The 14,603-nt window shown below is 44.9% G+C and overlaps 1 protein-coding gene across 5 annotated transcripts in view; it reads left to right on the top strand.

Moving 5' to 3' along the window:
* The window catches only part of MAD1L1 (mitotic arrest deficient 1 like 1), a 1,860,878-nt gene that overhangs the window by 685,085 nt on the left and 1,161,190 nt on the right, over positions 1-14,603 (top strand). Inside the window, exon 1 of one of the 5 annotated variants that reach the window (XM_069209934.1) lies at positions 6,713-6,868. The exons of 3 other annotated variants lie outside the window; for them this stretch is intronic. The gene's annotated coding sequence lies outside the window, so the exon portion shown is untranslated. Of the gene's footprint in view, positions 1-6,712; positions 6,869-6,936; positions 7,065-14,603 lie in introns of those variants that run through there. One more of the 5 variants, XM_069209932.1, reaches the window with a different exon arrangement.

Raw genomic sequence — 14,603 nt, 5'->3', positions numbered from 1 at the left:
AACTCTCGGATGACCACCGCCCGATGCCTTTTACTGCGGTGGCCGTCAAGCCAGCTCCTGCCGCTAGTGTGGCTGCCATTATTCTAAATGAATGGTAGGAGTAACCTATTTGCTCCACCCCTATTGCCTTCAGGGCCAACTTGAAAATCACCAAGAATTGATATCGCGATAGGCAGTCCCCGTTAAGGTGTATGAACAAAGCGGACGAGCCAGCCTGAGGGCGGACCTCGAGTTAATTATTTGTCAGCAATACTGGGCGTATCAGTGATCCGGGCGCAGCCCTGAGTGTGATGCGCGCCCCCTTCTGAAGCTGATCCGTTTTTGATTTGCGCAAGACTATAGAAAGGAACCCTGAGGCGATAGTAACGTCTCCCCACTGTAACCCACCTGCATGGTCGCCCTTGGATAAGCCCACCAATTCAGTGATTCGGAAGGCCCCGTAAAAAGCCACAGCGAAAACTGCAGAGAATAAGGCTGCTTCAGTGGGGGACGAGCAGATGGCTGGAAGTGCGCCCAGGATGGTCTCAAGCAGGGGTGCGGTAACGGGGCGCCTAGTATCTGCTTTAACGTGAGCCACCCTGGCCCAACCTGCTATGGCCCGTTTTATAATAAAAGTATTCAAAGGTGCCTCAAGTTTTCTGATTTTTGCGAAAAAACGTATCGCCGCCGAATAAGCCTTTGCACACGACACCGGGCGCCCCAGGAGTTTTAAATGCAGGAAAGCGCAAACCGCAAACTCAGTGAATAGTTCGGAAATATGCTGCGACTGTAAGAACCGTCTGTAATGATAGAAATCGTTCTCGTAGGCTTTTTTAGTGCGAGGTGCTAGAGACGTTGCTACTAAATCGGGGAGGGTGGGGCACCAATTCTCCACAGAGACTCTGGGAACTCCGACATCTTCTCCATCGCCTGGGGGTGATACTGCAGAAATTCCTGCATTAATGAGCGAGACAGAGCATCAGCTGCGTTGTTATGAACCCCAGGCACATGCTCAGCCCTGAAAGTAATGTTGTGTTGCAAGCAAGTCAAAATCAGGTGCTTTAACAGGCGTAGGACCAGCGGGCATGAAGCCCCTTGGCGGTTAATGACTTCTACTAGCGCCATGTTGTCAGACCAAAAGATTACCTCCCTATTCTTCAATACCTCCGCGCAGGTATTTACCGCTACAACAATAGGGAATAGTTCCAAAAAGGCTATGTTCTTGGTCCAACCCTTGCATACCCAATCTTCGGGCCAGTCAGCTCTGCACCACTGGGGGCCCAATATTGCTCCAAAACCTATGCTACCAGCCGAATCAGTGTACAAGGCCAGCGTTGGGCTGGAGATTGCCTTCTCGGGCCAAATGACAGCACCATTGAAATCTTGCACAGGGGTGTGGAATTTATTAACTTGTCCAGGGGACAGGTTGCTTCTCAAATCTACTTGTCCTGTAAAAAGATCTACTTGTCCCTTTGGTGCCATGTAGTGTGGCGACAAATTATGGCAGCAATTAATAGCCTCTCTGATTATGCCAGGGCTACCACCATAGTAGGGCTTGAATACTTGGAGTTTCAATCGCTACTGTAGCAATTTCCTTATTTTGCCACCTTTCTGCAGATCTGCATACTGGGGCTGGAGGAAGCAGTAAGCAATAGTTTCAGGGCTGGAATGCCTTTGAGTCTGCAAACCTACTAACCTGCATGTTTTAAAGATTTTTACCAGCTTCTCTCTAATATTTTCCCATAATAAGAAAGGTTGGACATTTACTCCTGACAATGGCAGAATTAGAACTTCTTCCAGGGTTGGGAAGAAAGTGGCTGGAGGGAAAATGAACTTGCAAATGCTCAATAGATTTTCACATGAGCAAATCTACACATCGTATTTACCCATGCTAAAATACAGTTTACAAATATTTTATAGGGGTACGACATATACCATGGGTGCACTTTTGTGACTTTCTTTAAGAATTTGGGGCCACATGTAGGTAGGTTCAGATTTGTGACCTGCAAATTGCGAGTCGCAAATCCGAATGTAGGATGGTGTCCTTGACACCATCTGTGATTCGCAAGGGCTTCGCAAATGCCCACCTCATGAATAATCATGAGGTGGGTCGCAATTTGCGACCTCCTCGCGAATGGTGGCCTGCTGGAGACAGCAGACCACCATGTCTGTGACTGCTTTTCAATAAAGCAGTTTTTTTTGTTTGTTTTTTGTAATGCAGCCCGTTTTCCTTAAAGGAAAACGAGATGCATAACAAAAACGAAAAATGAAACGTTTTTGTTTAATTTTTTCAGAGCAGGCAGTGGTCCACAGGACCACTGCCTGCTCTGAAAACATGTTTACAGTGACATTCACAATGGGGAAGGGGTCCCATGGGGATCCCTTCCCTTTTGCGAAAGTGTTAGCACCCATTTGAAATGGGTGCAAACTGCGATTGGTTTGCGCCCGCGTTCGCGGTCACAAAACAATCCTACATTGCACTGCGAGTTGCAATTAGGAAGGGAATACCCCTTACCAATTGCGAGTCGCAAACCCGTTTTGTGATTCGGTAACCAGGTTACTGAATCGCAAAACTGGGTTTGTGTATCGCAATGTGCTTTTTGCATGTCGCAAACAGCGAAAGTCGCTGTTTGCGACATGCAAAAAGCTACCTACATGTGGGTCTTGGTCCCTAATTAGGTCTGGTGTTAACAAAGACATTTTGTTTTTATTAAACTTCTATTTCTCTCTCTTTCGGCTGGCTTAACTGTGAGCGATCGCATTCTGCTCTTCCACAAGGAGCATATTGCCACACAAAGTAGTTTTGTTCAGTGTCAGGAACTACAGTGGCAATCAGTGACGTAACAAAACTGGAGGGTGCCCCTTTGCAAAGAACATGGAGGAGCCCCCTCTCCAGACTCACTCAGGGCAGGTGCTGTGCTGGAGGGGCCCCCTGGAGGGCGGCTGCGGGGCCTTTGTTATGCCGCTGGTGGCAACGTGTGCTTTAAGAGTTCAAAAACTTTTTGGGGGGGTTTTGCCAATGTTTGTTACAATGTTGAGGGCCTGGTAGCTCCCACAAGAATAAAGTGTTACAAAAGCCATGTCAAAACAAGACACGCATTGATGAAACTAAAAGACTTATAAAAATATGTCAGATCAGTTGGCTTTGTCAGTGTTTGTTTATTTTCATGCTTCCCATAATCGTGTTGAAAATGGTTACACTGATTTTCCATTAGAAATATTTTTGGGAAATACTAGCATGCATCAACACATTTTACTAAATGACACTTCATTTGCATATAATCAGAGAGCATTCTGGGAGCATTATACTTAGCCTCTTAGCCTAAACTTTTCAAACATGTGTGTACACGTTTTATTTTTTTTTGTACTGGAACCAACGTCAGTAGTGAAGTGTGACCTTAAAACATTTATTTACAGCACTCACCCTAATAATGAAGGCTTTCAAATAATGAACCATATATACAAGTTCGAACAGCATTATCTTTTGGAAACACATTACCTCAACTGCAGAGAATTCCACTCTCTGTAAACAAGCAACCAAAGGGTTTGTGCTGCAGGGGGTTGGGCCTACTTGTCCCAAGGACTAAGTAAACATAAAAACTTGTTGCCCTTGACCCCAAACAAGATGTCCCGGCTTCGGGCTATAGGATTTCCACATCCCTGCTTGCAGAAAAAGATCCCACAACCTTAGGTCTCCCCTAACCTCCACAGATAGCCGGTGTGGTGATGCTTTTCAGACAGCCCGGACATTGAACGAGCGATAGATGTAGAAAAGGGGCGGGCCATAGGGATGATTCTCAGTGCAAAATTTAGTTGGCCTATCAGCACCTGGAGCTGGTGGAGGGTAACTTTCTTCTGCGATAACATTACATGAATGGATTCCTTGAAAGCCAACAACTTCTCATGAGGTAAGCGACACTCCCCGGCCACCTAATCAATTTCAATCCCCAGGAAAGTGATGCACGTAGTGGGATCAGCCGTTTTCACGGGGGCCAAAGGGACCCCGAATTCCTCAAACATTGCAATCAATGCCCGGAGAGCCCACCCGCATTTGTCAGACCCCGGGGCGCCCAGTTTTAGGAAATCATCCAAATAATGAATGACATCGCGGTGACCAGTGCGAAGTGAGAAAGCCCACTGGAGAAAAGTGCTGAATTGCTCAAAATAACTACATGATATACTACAACACATGGGCATGCATTTATCATAAAAGTATTCCCCGTGGACTTGAAAACCCAAAAGATGATAATCGTCGGGGTGGACAGGAAGAAGACAGAAAGCTGACTCAATGTCGGTCTTTGCTAACAGGGCCCCTTGGGCCAGCGCCCTTACCTTTTCCAATGCGTTGTCAACTGATGCATAGCGGACCGAGCAAAGCTGGGGATCAATGGCATCGTTAACCGATGACCCCCGGGGGGCAGACAAATTGTGAATCAGCCTGACCTGCCCGGGTTCCCTCTTGGGCACCACACCCAAAGGGGAACACACAAAGCCTGGTAAAGGTGGTCTTTCAAAGGAGCCCGCTAACCTGCCCAGGGCCCGCTCTTTTGCCAGATTCCTGGCCACTACATAAGAGTTCTGTGATGCTGATTCTTACAGTGATTTACTGGTGCGACATTTGCGGCGGGGATCCTGAAACCATAGGAAAACCCATGAAAAGAAGTAACTTTGCGGAATCTAAGGCTGGGTAAGCCTGTAACCATGGAAGCAATGTGTTTCATCTAATGGGGGAAGGCAGAGAGTGGTCAATTGCTGGCTTACCTGGTTCTCTGCCCCTCTCTTTAGATTTTTTGATACACTTAGATTCGGGGTGGGAAGGGTGCCCGCAAAAGGTACAGTTATGCCTGAACTTGCAGGAACCTGCGGGGCGTGAACACACCTTCCTGTTGAATGCCCAGCAAGAGCCCTTCCTCTCACCAGGCGCCTGTGGCCGAAAGGGCTGCCTCCCAGGGACCTTGTTGTTGATGCATGGAACTATGGAGGGTGAGGTGATAACAGTGCCCGGTGTCAGGTTGACACTCTGGCTGTGAACAGATGCCTGCGGATTTGATGTATGTGCAGCCGATAGTGCATCCACCTGGCGTTTTATTTATTTTAGTGTGTTCTGCAAAGAATCATCTGCCCCCCCACGGGGTTGTAGGTGGGGGCGAGTTGTTAGGTGGTGCATTAATACTGGCTAACAACCTGGATACTTCAAGTAATGTTTGCCTGGATGGGTTCTGCACCTGTGCCTGATGCTCGAGGGCCTTAGGAGCGGGGGGGGGTACAGGCAGCGCTGCAGTTACTGCTGCGGGCAACGCTACCCCTGGTAAGGGGGCGGGTGGGGCCCCTGACTGTGATGTGGGTGCCAAGGAGGCCAAGGATTTCCGGATATCTGCTAGGACCCCTTCTAACCCCGGAACTGGTGATGCACATGTGTTTACCGCAACACCCTGGGTCACGGGGGAAGGGGCTGCGACTAGGGCAGGAGGTTCTGGTAGGTCAATATAAACTGGGGGGGGCTGGCTACTGCATTAGGGGTCTGCGTGGAGGAGGCCGGAGCTGGCGGTTTACCATTCCTCTTACGCTTGACTGGGGGAAAAGCAGCACTTGGCGCTACATGGGAACGCTTAGGGCGAATGCTCCTATCCCCACCAACATCCCGAACGGGTGACCCCAAGACCTCACCTGCCTCCTCTCTCCCCAATTTTTCTAGGACTTATTTCAGCAACTGGGATAATTCTGGGTCCTTCCCATTTATTTTTGAGGCGCTCGCCTTCTTAGGGGGCATGATCAAATGTAAATGCAAGAAACCCCTTTATTCTGAAAATGGCAAGAAAATACCTATTTTTTTTATTTTTTATTGTGTTATTGATGATCCTGCAACAAAATGAATACAACACAGGTAACTAGTGAATCAAGGGTAACAAGTCTCAAATCCTAACCCAGCGATGACCAGCCAAGCAATTAATGCAAACACAGGGCCACCCTCTCTTATTGCTGAAACCCTGTGTCAGCTCAAGATAGACTTACCCAGGCAGGAGTTACCACAGCCCGAGAAAAATCCAAACTCAATGCTAAAAAGAAAAAATTGAAAGCCCCCCAGATGTAACCACAGCTTTTACACCAACATTCCTTTCCTTGTCTGATAACCCTGGGCTTGAGGGGATTAAGTTGAAATATAACGAAAAAAGTTGAAAAATTCCCCAGCTGACCTGCGAAATGGAACCCCACAAATCACAGCATTACCCCAAGAGCGATATAAAAAGAACAAGACTTTAAGGCAGAAAGTGAATGTACATCAAAAACTAGATCTATACAAGTGTTTTAAAACAAGAACAATAATCAAAGCGACATTGGCAAAATGTAGCAATATTAGACAAGCGATTCAAAACATGTGCATAATAACATGGTTGCGAAAAGTAAACCAAAACATATAACCAGCGTGCGTTTGCAACGCGCTGTATGTCACCAGGGAGTATGCCACCACGACCGGAAACCAAGCAATCTGGTGCCTGAATAACTTTTGTCCCCTCGAGGGTACGGCAACAAAATGCCGCCTTGTGAAAGGGTAAGCCTTTATAATTGCACCTGTTACGTGCTGCCCCGAATGATAATTGGTGCCCCCGGGGTCCTGAAACCAATTGCGCCTGCTAGCTACGCGCTGCCATAGCTAGTGCCCCCGGAGTCCTGAAATAAATACGTCTGCTCCGCACTGCCCCTGCTACGCCGAGCGTAATAACACTGTCGCTAAATTAAACAAAAAGCGGCTAGCCCCACGCGGCGCAAGATACTTACAAGCCGATACACGGCCAGCCACCGGCCGACGGTGAAGAACCCGAAACACAGAAGAGACCGGACGCGGGAACCTCAAACACGGGCCTCTGTGCGGATCCCGCCGCCGCAAAAGGTAAGAAGGACTAGGCCTTCTTGGGGGGGGGGGGGGGGGGGGCTCTTAACCCCCCCCACCAGATTGCGGCGGCTGATCCGGTCACGGTCCGACGCGGACCCGACATCCAGCCCCGAGGGGTACTTCCACCCCCAGGCCTCGCGAGGCCTGGGAGCGGAAGTCTGGCCGGCCCCTGCGCACCTCTGGTGCGCTCAAGGTGAGTGCTAGGCATCGGAGGCCCCGACCCCTAACGGGCCACACCCCCCCGCTCTGGGGGGGGTGCTTTAGCCAAATGTTGCCTAATGCTGCTTTGGAATCTGCTTTGAAACGCAGCCCAGGTACTGGCTAGGAGTAATGTATAGCGGGCTTGTCAGCTACAGAGACATGGCTCGACCGTGCTCATAGTGTTATGCAATGTTCAGGAGAGTCTTACTGCTTGTTAGTGGCCAACAGGGAGCATAACGGCTCTCCTGCACATTCCATTCCACAACTTTGCATTAAAATATAATACTGTTATTTTATTGGCTCTGTAGAAGACGGGTGTGGCTGAGAGTGTCTGAAGGCCATCTGCACCAACATTCAAGTGTCTCTTAAAAAAAAAAATGTTTATCAGAGCATTCTGCCCTCATCTAGCGGAAAGCTCTAATTGCATATTAGTCAGGAGTACTGAAATTATGCAATTATGTGGCCGAGGCTGTTTTCGCATAAATATGGATTCGCCAGATTTGCCAGCTGAGCCATAATTTGCTGATTTTAGCAAAAAACTTGTTTCTAGCTTTCTAGCTCAGATGGACCAAAAGTTACTACAAACGTGGCGATGTGTTTGCGCACAGTGGAAGGCCTTTTGTGAATGTTAACTGGTCATCTTTCAGTTTTCTGTTTTTTGTTGTTAAACTGGTACTAATGAGGTGACATTGTTGCCCAAACAGCATTAACTTGTAGAGATTACAAAATAGTAAAGTACTACTAGCAAAACATTTGCCACATTATGGAGCACAATTCTGTACTCCATATAGTCCATGTTCATGATTGATTTGATGCCTTAACAGGCGCTTAGATGGCTGTACACCACTGGCCTTTTATGGATCAGGGATATTTTGATGGATTTAATGGTTACAAACACCCGTGCTTTCCTGGACCACATAGTAAAACAATCTCCCCAAAACAGTAGCTATTGGTTGAATACACAACCCAAGCTCAGGTGAAAGCAAGTTAATGGGGGAAACTGTGGGCAACTGGGTTTTATTGTTGTCGCTTTCAGCATTATTTCCCAAGGACTGTAGGAGGGGAGACATGAGTCTCAAAACCAACTGTAACTAGTGTAGTTTTCAGACTGGAAAAGACTCTGGTTTCTCATAGGCTATACCTGGTCCTTTTAGGAGTCCAGTGAACAGCGCTATAAAACCACTAATTAATGCGAATTTTGCATTCCATTCAGCGTTACCCCACTCCAAAGATTGGCAAAGAATATCGTTCGGGGCTTCCCGGTAACTGTTTATGAACCCGTGCCACTGAATACCCCCCATATTTACTCAAAAACCAGAATTACCGTGGGTCCTTGTAAATCCTGGGTTGGGGAAACAGGAATTACACCACAGTTGGTCTTCCTGAGAGCGTTGTTAATTCCTGTAGCCCTGGCCATCAGTGATTACAGGGGGTCTGTGCGGCCGTATTCGTTTCTTTTCCTCCAGCCTAAATGCTATGGAGACCCGTGTGATTTTAATATTCAGTGTCTCTAAAATCGGCTTATGTTTTACGACGTTTTTGAAAGCTGCGCAAAGGTATCTGTTTTCTGTTTAAAAAAACCAAAACAACTTCGACGAGTCACATGGCCGTGTAGACAAAAGAACAGGCGAAGATCTTTTAGCCGTAATTCTGGTTACAACTTCAGAATTGAAACAAAGCGCTCCATCACATGCCAGATTCGTTAATACTACTCTGGGGCCAGGAGACCTCAAACTTGGCATGCGGTGCGGGAAACTATTTCCCTTTTAAATCTTTCCTGTATTATTAGAAAGCAAGCAGCTTTGGAAAACCATTTCGAGGTGATTACAATTTAATTTCAAGCAGTAAAACGGGGCAATTGTGCTCCAGTGACCAGGATTCAAAGTCTTGGGTTCAGCTGTAGTTGGTCGCAGTAAGCTGTTTGGGCCGGGACCTGTGCGTCTTTGTGCTGCACTTAGTGCAAAGCAAATGAATAATGCAATAAAACATGGATTTATGACTTGCCCAGCGGCCAAAGTATCCTTCTTGTGCTAGGTAAATGCAAGATTGTATTACTGTTGCAAAATAAAACACTACAGTTAGCTATGGTTCCTGTGCAGCAAGGGAAATGCGATCTACTCCAGATTGATAAATACAATAAACTCTTATAGCACTTCACTTAGTTTCGTTTAATTGATTTTATCTGTAATCAGAATCGACACTAGTAATTGTCTACATAGACATAGTTTATTTTCTTCCTCTTTACCTGTTCGGAGCTCAATAGCCACTATTTCGCATCATTTACTATTGTCTGTTGCAAAGCGCAGTTGGTGCTATAATAGTGCATTCTGCGGAACTGTGAGGGTGGTTCAGCCCACAAGAAGCCTTAGAATCCTAGTATTAATCACTGTTATTTGCCTCCGTTTTAAGTTTTGTGAAATGCTACAGCAGACACAGGCAGCATGTCTGAGACTATCTGGGGAACTGGGGCTAACCATTCCCCACATGTGGGCTGCTTACTGTGCACACCAACTGCAGAGAGGCTATTCATTAGTAGATGTTCATGCCACCGAGGTCGATAACACTCAATTCAGCGTGCTTTCTGACTTTCCTTATGTTCTGCCGTGGTCCGGGGGCTCAGAATCTGCCTCTTTTTACACTTGATGATTTCAGAGAGTAAGGGAGCAGAGGGGAACCAGTTACTGTGCTCGTGCCTATGGGAGAGCCTTTCCGCCCTGCTAGTGTCTTGTAAGACATACTTAAGGCGGAGCTTTGCTGTGACTCCTAACAAGTTAGACCATGTGAGAGAGTATAGAAAAGGCTGAGCCGAAATGTTTTAAGGTTCTTGATACTTTATGGAATGGGAACTATTACAGCAGGATGCTGTCGCTGACAGTTATGTTCTAATAGCCTTATTGCCCACCTAGTGAAGTCATTAATAGCTGTTAATTGTCCAACACATTGGTAATGTGTCCACAACTCTTCTTTGAGCCCATTATATGTGGCCATTTAATTACAATCCTTTGGGGTGGTCCCTGGGCAGTGGTGGAAAAAGTGAGAATATTCAGTTGCCCCACAACCCTGAGAGAAGTCGAGCAACACAGTTATGCAGGCATTTTTTGATATTTAAAATGGTAATTTTTTTAACTGTCTGTTCAGAATATAGCCACACTATTCGCGGATGGACTAGCCACTATTTGCTGGTAATGGCATGGCTGAGTTAAGAACCCAAGCACCCCCCATAAAACAGTAGGACTTTCTCCTAGTTTTTTTCTATCTTCAAAGATTCTTTTTCTTTCGTTCTCGATACCGCTTTTCACCAGTGAAGAATATTTACTATTGATGGGATTTCAGTAAGGGTGGACATTTTAAGTGGGGGTAGACAAAGCACCAGGGAATTATAGTTTCTTTCATTCGTGTTGTCAAAGTATGAGATAATTTCTAATGTGACATGGGTTGGACAGGCGGTATACAGTACCTCCATGCAAATTCCTGCAGGCCCACTGTTCTGCTCTACTTCAGACCGAGAGGAAAAGGAAGTAAATGGAATGCAAAGAATGCAGCACTCTTAGTCTGAGTAAGGAATATGAATTTATTAAAGCACTTCCCAAGTTTCAAGCACAGAAAAAATAAGGTGAGCGTTTATTTCAAATGCAGCAACACAAGTGCAATTTCTAAAAATGATCACAGCAGTAGAATAATGATCACAGAAACAAAGAAGATGCAATATTTCAACAATGGCTATATATATATATATATATATATATATATATATATAATAATAATTTTAAATGAATACGTATTCATGCATGCACAACGCAAAACTAAAAATAAGAATTGAAAATGCATCACCATGGGGCTTGACACTGACATCATCCCTTCATCTACCAACTTCAGGTCGTGGAACCCTGGCAACCGCGGCAATGGGATTATCTTCTGAGCAAGACGTCTCCCCTCAGAATGAGTTCCTTCTAGTACCGGTTGTCAAGCTTCCTCCCTTTATATTCTTTAAACAAACTGGAGATGAGAATTCTAGAAACCTCCCCTCCCATTGAGTAAGTTGTTGAAACGCTGGCCGTACCAGGTCAGTGTTGAAAAGAACACGCTAGAGACTAGCCAACGCTCAAGCTGTTTTTTTCAAAACCGAGCTGTTCCCTTCTTTATCATAAACATTCTCAGCCTGGTACATCTTATCATTTCTACTCCCCCATGTTATGGTGTCAGTCCTCGGTGAGAAAGAGCGAAAACACGTTGCACAAGCTGTGCATTGAAAAATACCTGTGCCACCAATGTGACTGTGTGTGAATCTAAGCTCAGCACCAAAATTGAGTCAAAGTGGAGTTGGTTAACTACAGATAGCATTACACCTACCATGCAGAGTGCTTCAACAGGTGCGGTGTGTAAAAGTAAACATTTTAATGTGCAAGTTCTGTAAAAGAAACAAGTCAACCTTGGTAGCTGAATGCATACTATCATGAGTTGAACCAAGTACCACAGTGGAACCGATCTGGGATACTATCATTGTTGAGTTTCTGGCTAGTGTTTTATAAATTTAGAAATTGTAGGTAATTTATCTAAGATTAAGCCAGAGTCTTTGGCCTATGGCTTTGTTACCGCTTTTTCAGGATTCCATAATTTTACATAGTGTTTTAAGTTCACAACACCATGTAATGTTAATAAACTGGAGCGCTCTGACATATGCAAATACTCTAAGATGCACTAAATGTTCAGTACGGTGATAAACTTCAAAACCCTAAGGCGTCAATCTGTCTTGGGAGGATATAAATCAGAAGGGGCATTGAGGTATGCCAAAATTATGAAGGAAAAAAATCACTTATCAAAACTGAAAGGCCTATAATCTTTTCAGCTAATTTATTTTTCATGAATTTTGATTGCACTAAATGTTTTTTCCAGATACAGTATTACTTTTGTCACCCACTTATTTGTGGTTGGTGGAACACATTTTAGAGTGAGTATTGAAATGTTATGTTCTGGGTATTTGGATAGCACTTAAAACCATTATTATAGCATCAAAGAAGCAGTCTTAAACTGGGGCCTTGTTTTCAAAACAGGGTGTGCTGTAAATGGGGTCTGTCTATTGTTTTCTTGTGCAACGTTAAAGGTTTGTTCATTGTTTAATTTGTGAATACTTTGTCTTAGTAGGAAAGTGAATTTGATCTTTGGAGAGCTTAGTAATGTTTTAAGGGTATCCCTTTTTAAGGTATAGATCAGTGGTTCCCAACCTGTGGTCTGCGGACCCCCAGGGGTCCGTGACACATGCCCAGGGGGTCCGCAGCCCTGAGCTGGCAGGAAGACACTTCTCCAGCTGGGGCCTCTCAGAAACACGTGCGTGTTTTTCTATTCATTACTTTATTTATGCAGCAGTTTAAAAAGCACTGCAAATTCATCCGCCAGCTTTCACGCAAAAAATAAAAGCGGCAGGATAACTCATGTGATTAATGTTCTTGCAGGAGAGAAATGGGAGTTTTGACTAGTGGCAGTTTTGAATCATCTAAGGTAGCGCAGAGGGTTAACATGCCTGCTGCAAGGAATGTATATCATGTAAAGAACAGTATTTTATATGCATAGCACAGTGGGTTACTGCTTTTGTGACAGAGATTGTTTTGTCACTGTGCATTTCATAAATTACAATCGTAATGTAGCACAGTGAGCTATGAACTGCGGTCAAAGAGCTGCATGCAACCTGCATGGCAGAAATTAGAAAGTTATGTTTTTACCCAGTCTTTCATTGTCCTAATGCTTGTAAAAAATATTTGCTTGCATAGACATACATTATTATTATTAAAGTCAATGCTAACCACTGTGTTATGTTCTGAATCCTGAGTTTGCATGTCTCCAAACCAAACACTCTTAGAAAATGCCTACCAGTATAGATGACATGTGAATCCTACACTTTGTAGTCCACTGTAAAGCGCTCCGACACCCTTCACTGGTATGAGAGGTGCTATAAAACAAATTAATTACATGTGATAGGTTATGGAGAGAAGAGAGGCTTTTATGGTTTTACTTCCTTTCCCCACCACATCTATATGTGAAAAAGCTTCTCAGATCTTATGTGTCTAAAAATAGAAACAAATGGCTTAGGAAATGTAGAATCTGACCTGAGGATTCTGCTTCCCTAAATAAAACCAAACATTGAAAAGTTAGTCATCGAGATGCAGTGTCGACCTTCCCATTACATTTTTTCAATTTTTTGCATATTTTCAAAATAAAATAATTATATCTTTAGTAATTTGAGTATTTGTTTGGTGTGTTGTTGTTTGAGTATTTTTTGCGAATTACTTTTTTAATTCTTGAAATTTAAATTGTACAAATTGCTTGGGGGTCCCCGGCTTCCAAGTGTGATTCAGTGGGGTTCCTCGGGAGTCAAAAGGTTGGGAACCACTGGTATAGATTATGCCAAGACTTTCCTTTAAAAAATAAAACTTCCTTAAAGAATACATACATATTCATCTGTGAGCCTAGGAACTTCCCACATGCTATTACCAGTCCCTTGTTGCACGGTGAGCATTATCCCTTACAAGCAGTGCCCAACCTTGAATGGTCTTTAAAACCCTTTAAAGAATGTCACCTGTGTGTCACTTCAAATGCCAGCACACTCTGGTGCTGCTATAGTTGAAAGTTTTTTGATATACACTTTACCTTTCAAAGATGGCTGACATTGCAGGACGGTAAGTGTGGATGCACAGGTGGCCATCTTGGAATGGCTTTTGTAAAACTTTATTACAAAACCCATTCAGATGTGACCAGCAGTGAGTGTGCAGTTCAGGTGCAGCTGGGTACCCTTTGAAAGTGGTGGGGCGTGTGAAGTGCCCCACCACTTCTCAAAAAACAAAATAAAAATCCCCCTCTCTCCAGAACTCCAAAGTAAACCACCCCTCCCTCCAACTGCCCCAAAATAAAATACCCACTCCCTCCAAAAGCCCAACTAAAAACATAATACTAGGCTATAAAATAAAACACAACTACTACCATTGCATGCATTACACATATCAAATAAAATAAAATGGTACTTACCCATGGGCTGTGCATCCCCGTCTGTGTTCTTTTTGTTCTCCGATGCATGAAGAGCTCTCCTAACCAGTCCAGACGCCACCCTCATGCTGTTAACCAGCATGAGAAATGCGCCTGGATTGGATGGAGAGGGCTGGCTGAATGCTCCTTCAGGTCTTGGAGGCCTGTGCTTGGTCTCAACCCATCTGTCTTAAGACAGCTGGATGGAGAGCTTCATAGTGCGCATGTCACTTTAGCCGGCGCAAAACAGCCAGCCAAAGACATGCACACTTTGGAGCGATCATTGCACCCTGCTCGAGTCCTTTGCTGCCAACAAGCTGCAAAGGACATGCCCAGCATGTCTCTGGCCTCTGGGCTAGTGCTGCTGTCGTGCAAACTGCACCTGTAAAAATATAATGGGAAGAAAATATTTTCATTGCCATTGTATTTTTTTCTGCATGGTTCACAGTGGGCAGAGGGAGGGGACGCTCCCCCGCCCTCAATAAGAAACCTCCACTGGTGCAGTAGTGCGCATGTA

Source organism: Pleurodeles waltl, chromosome 10, assembly GCF_031143425.1.
Source record: "Pleurodeles waltl isolate 20211129_DDA chromosome 10, aPleWal1.hap1.20221129, whole genome shotgun sequence".
NCBI classification, from domain to species: Eukaryota; Metazoa; Chordata; class Amphibia; order Caudata; family Salamandridae; genus Pleurodeles; species Pleurodeles waltl.
This window is presented reverse-complemented; position numbering and strand designations above follow the sequence as displayed.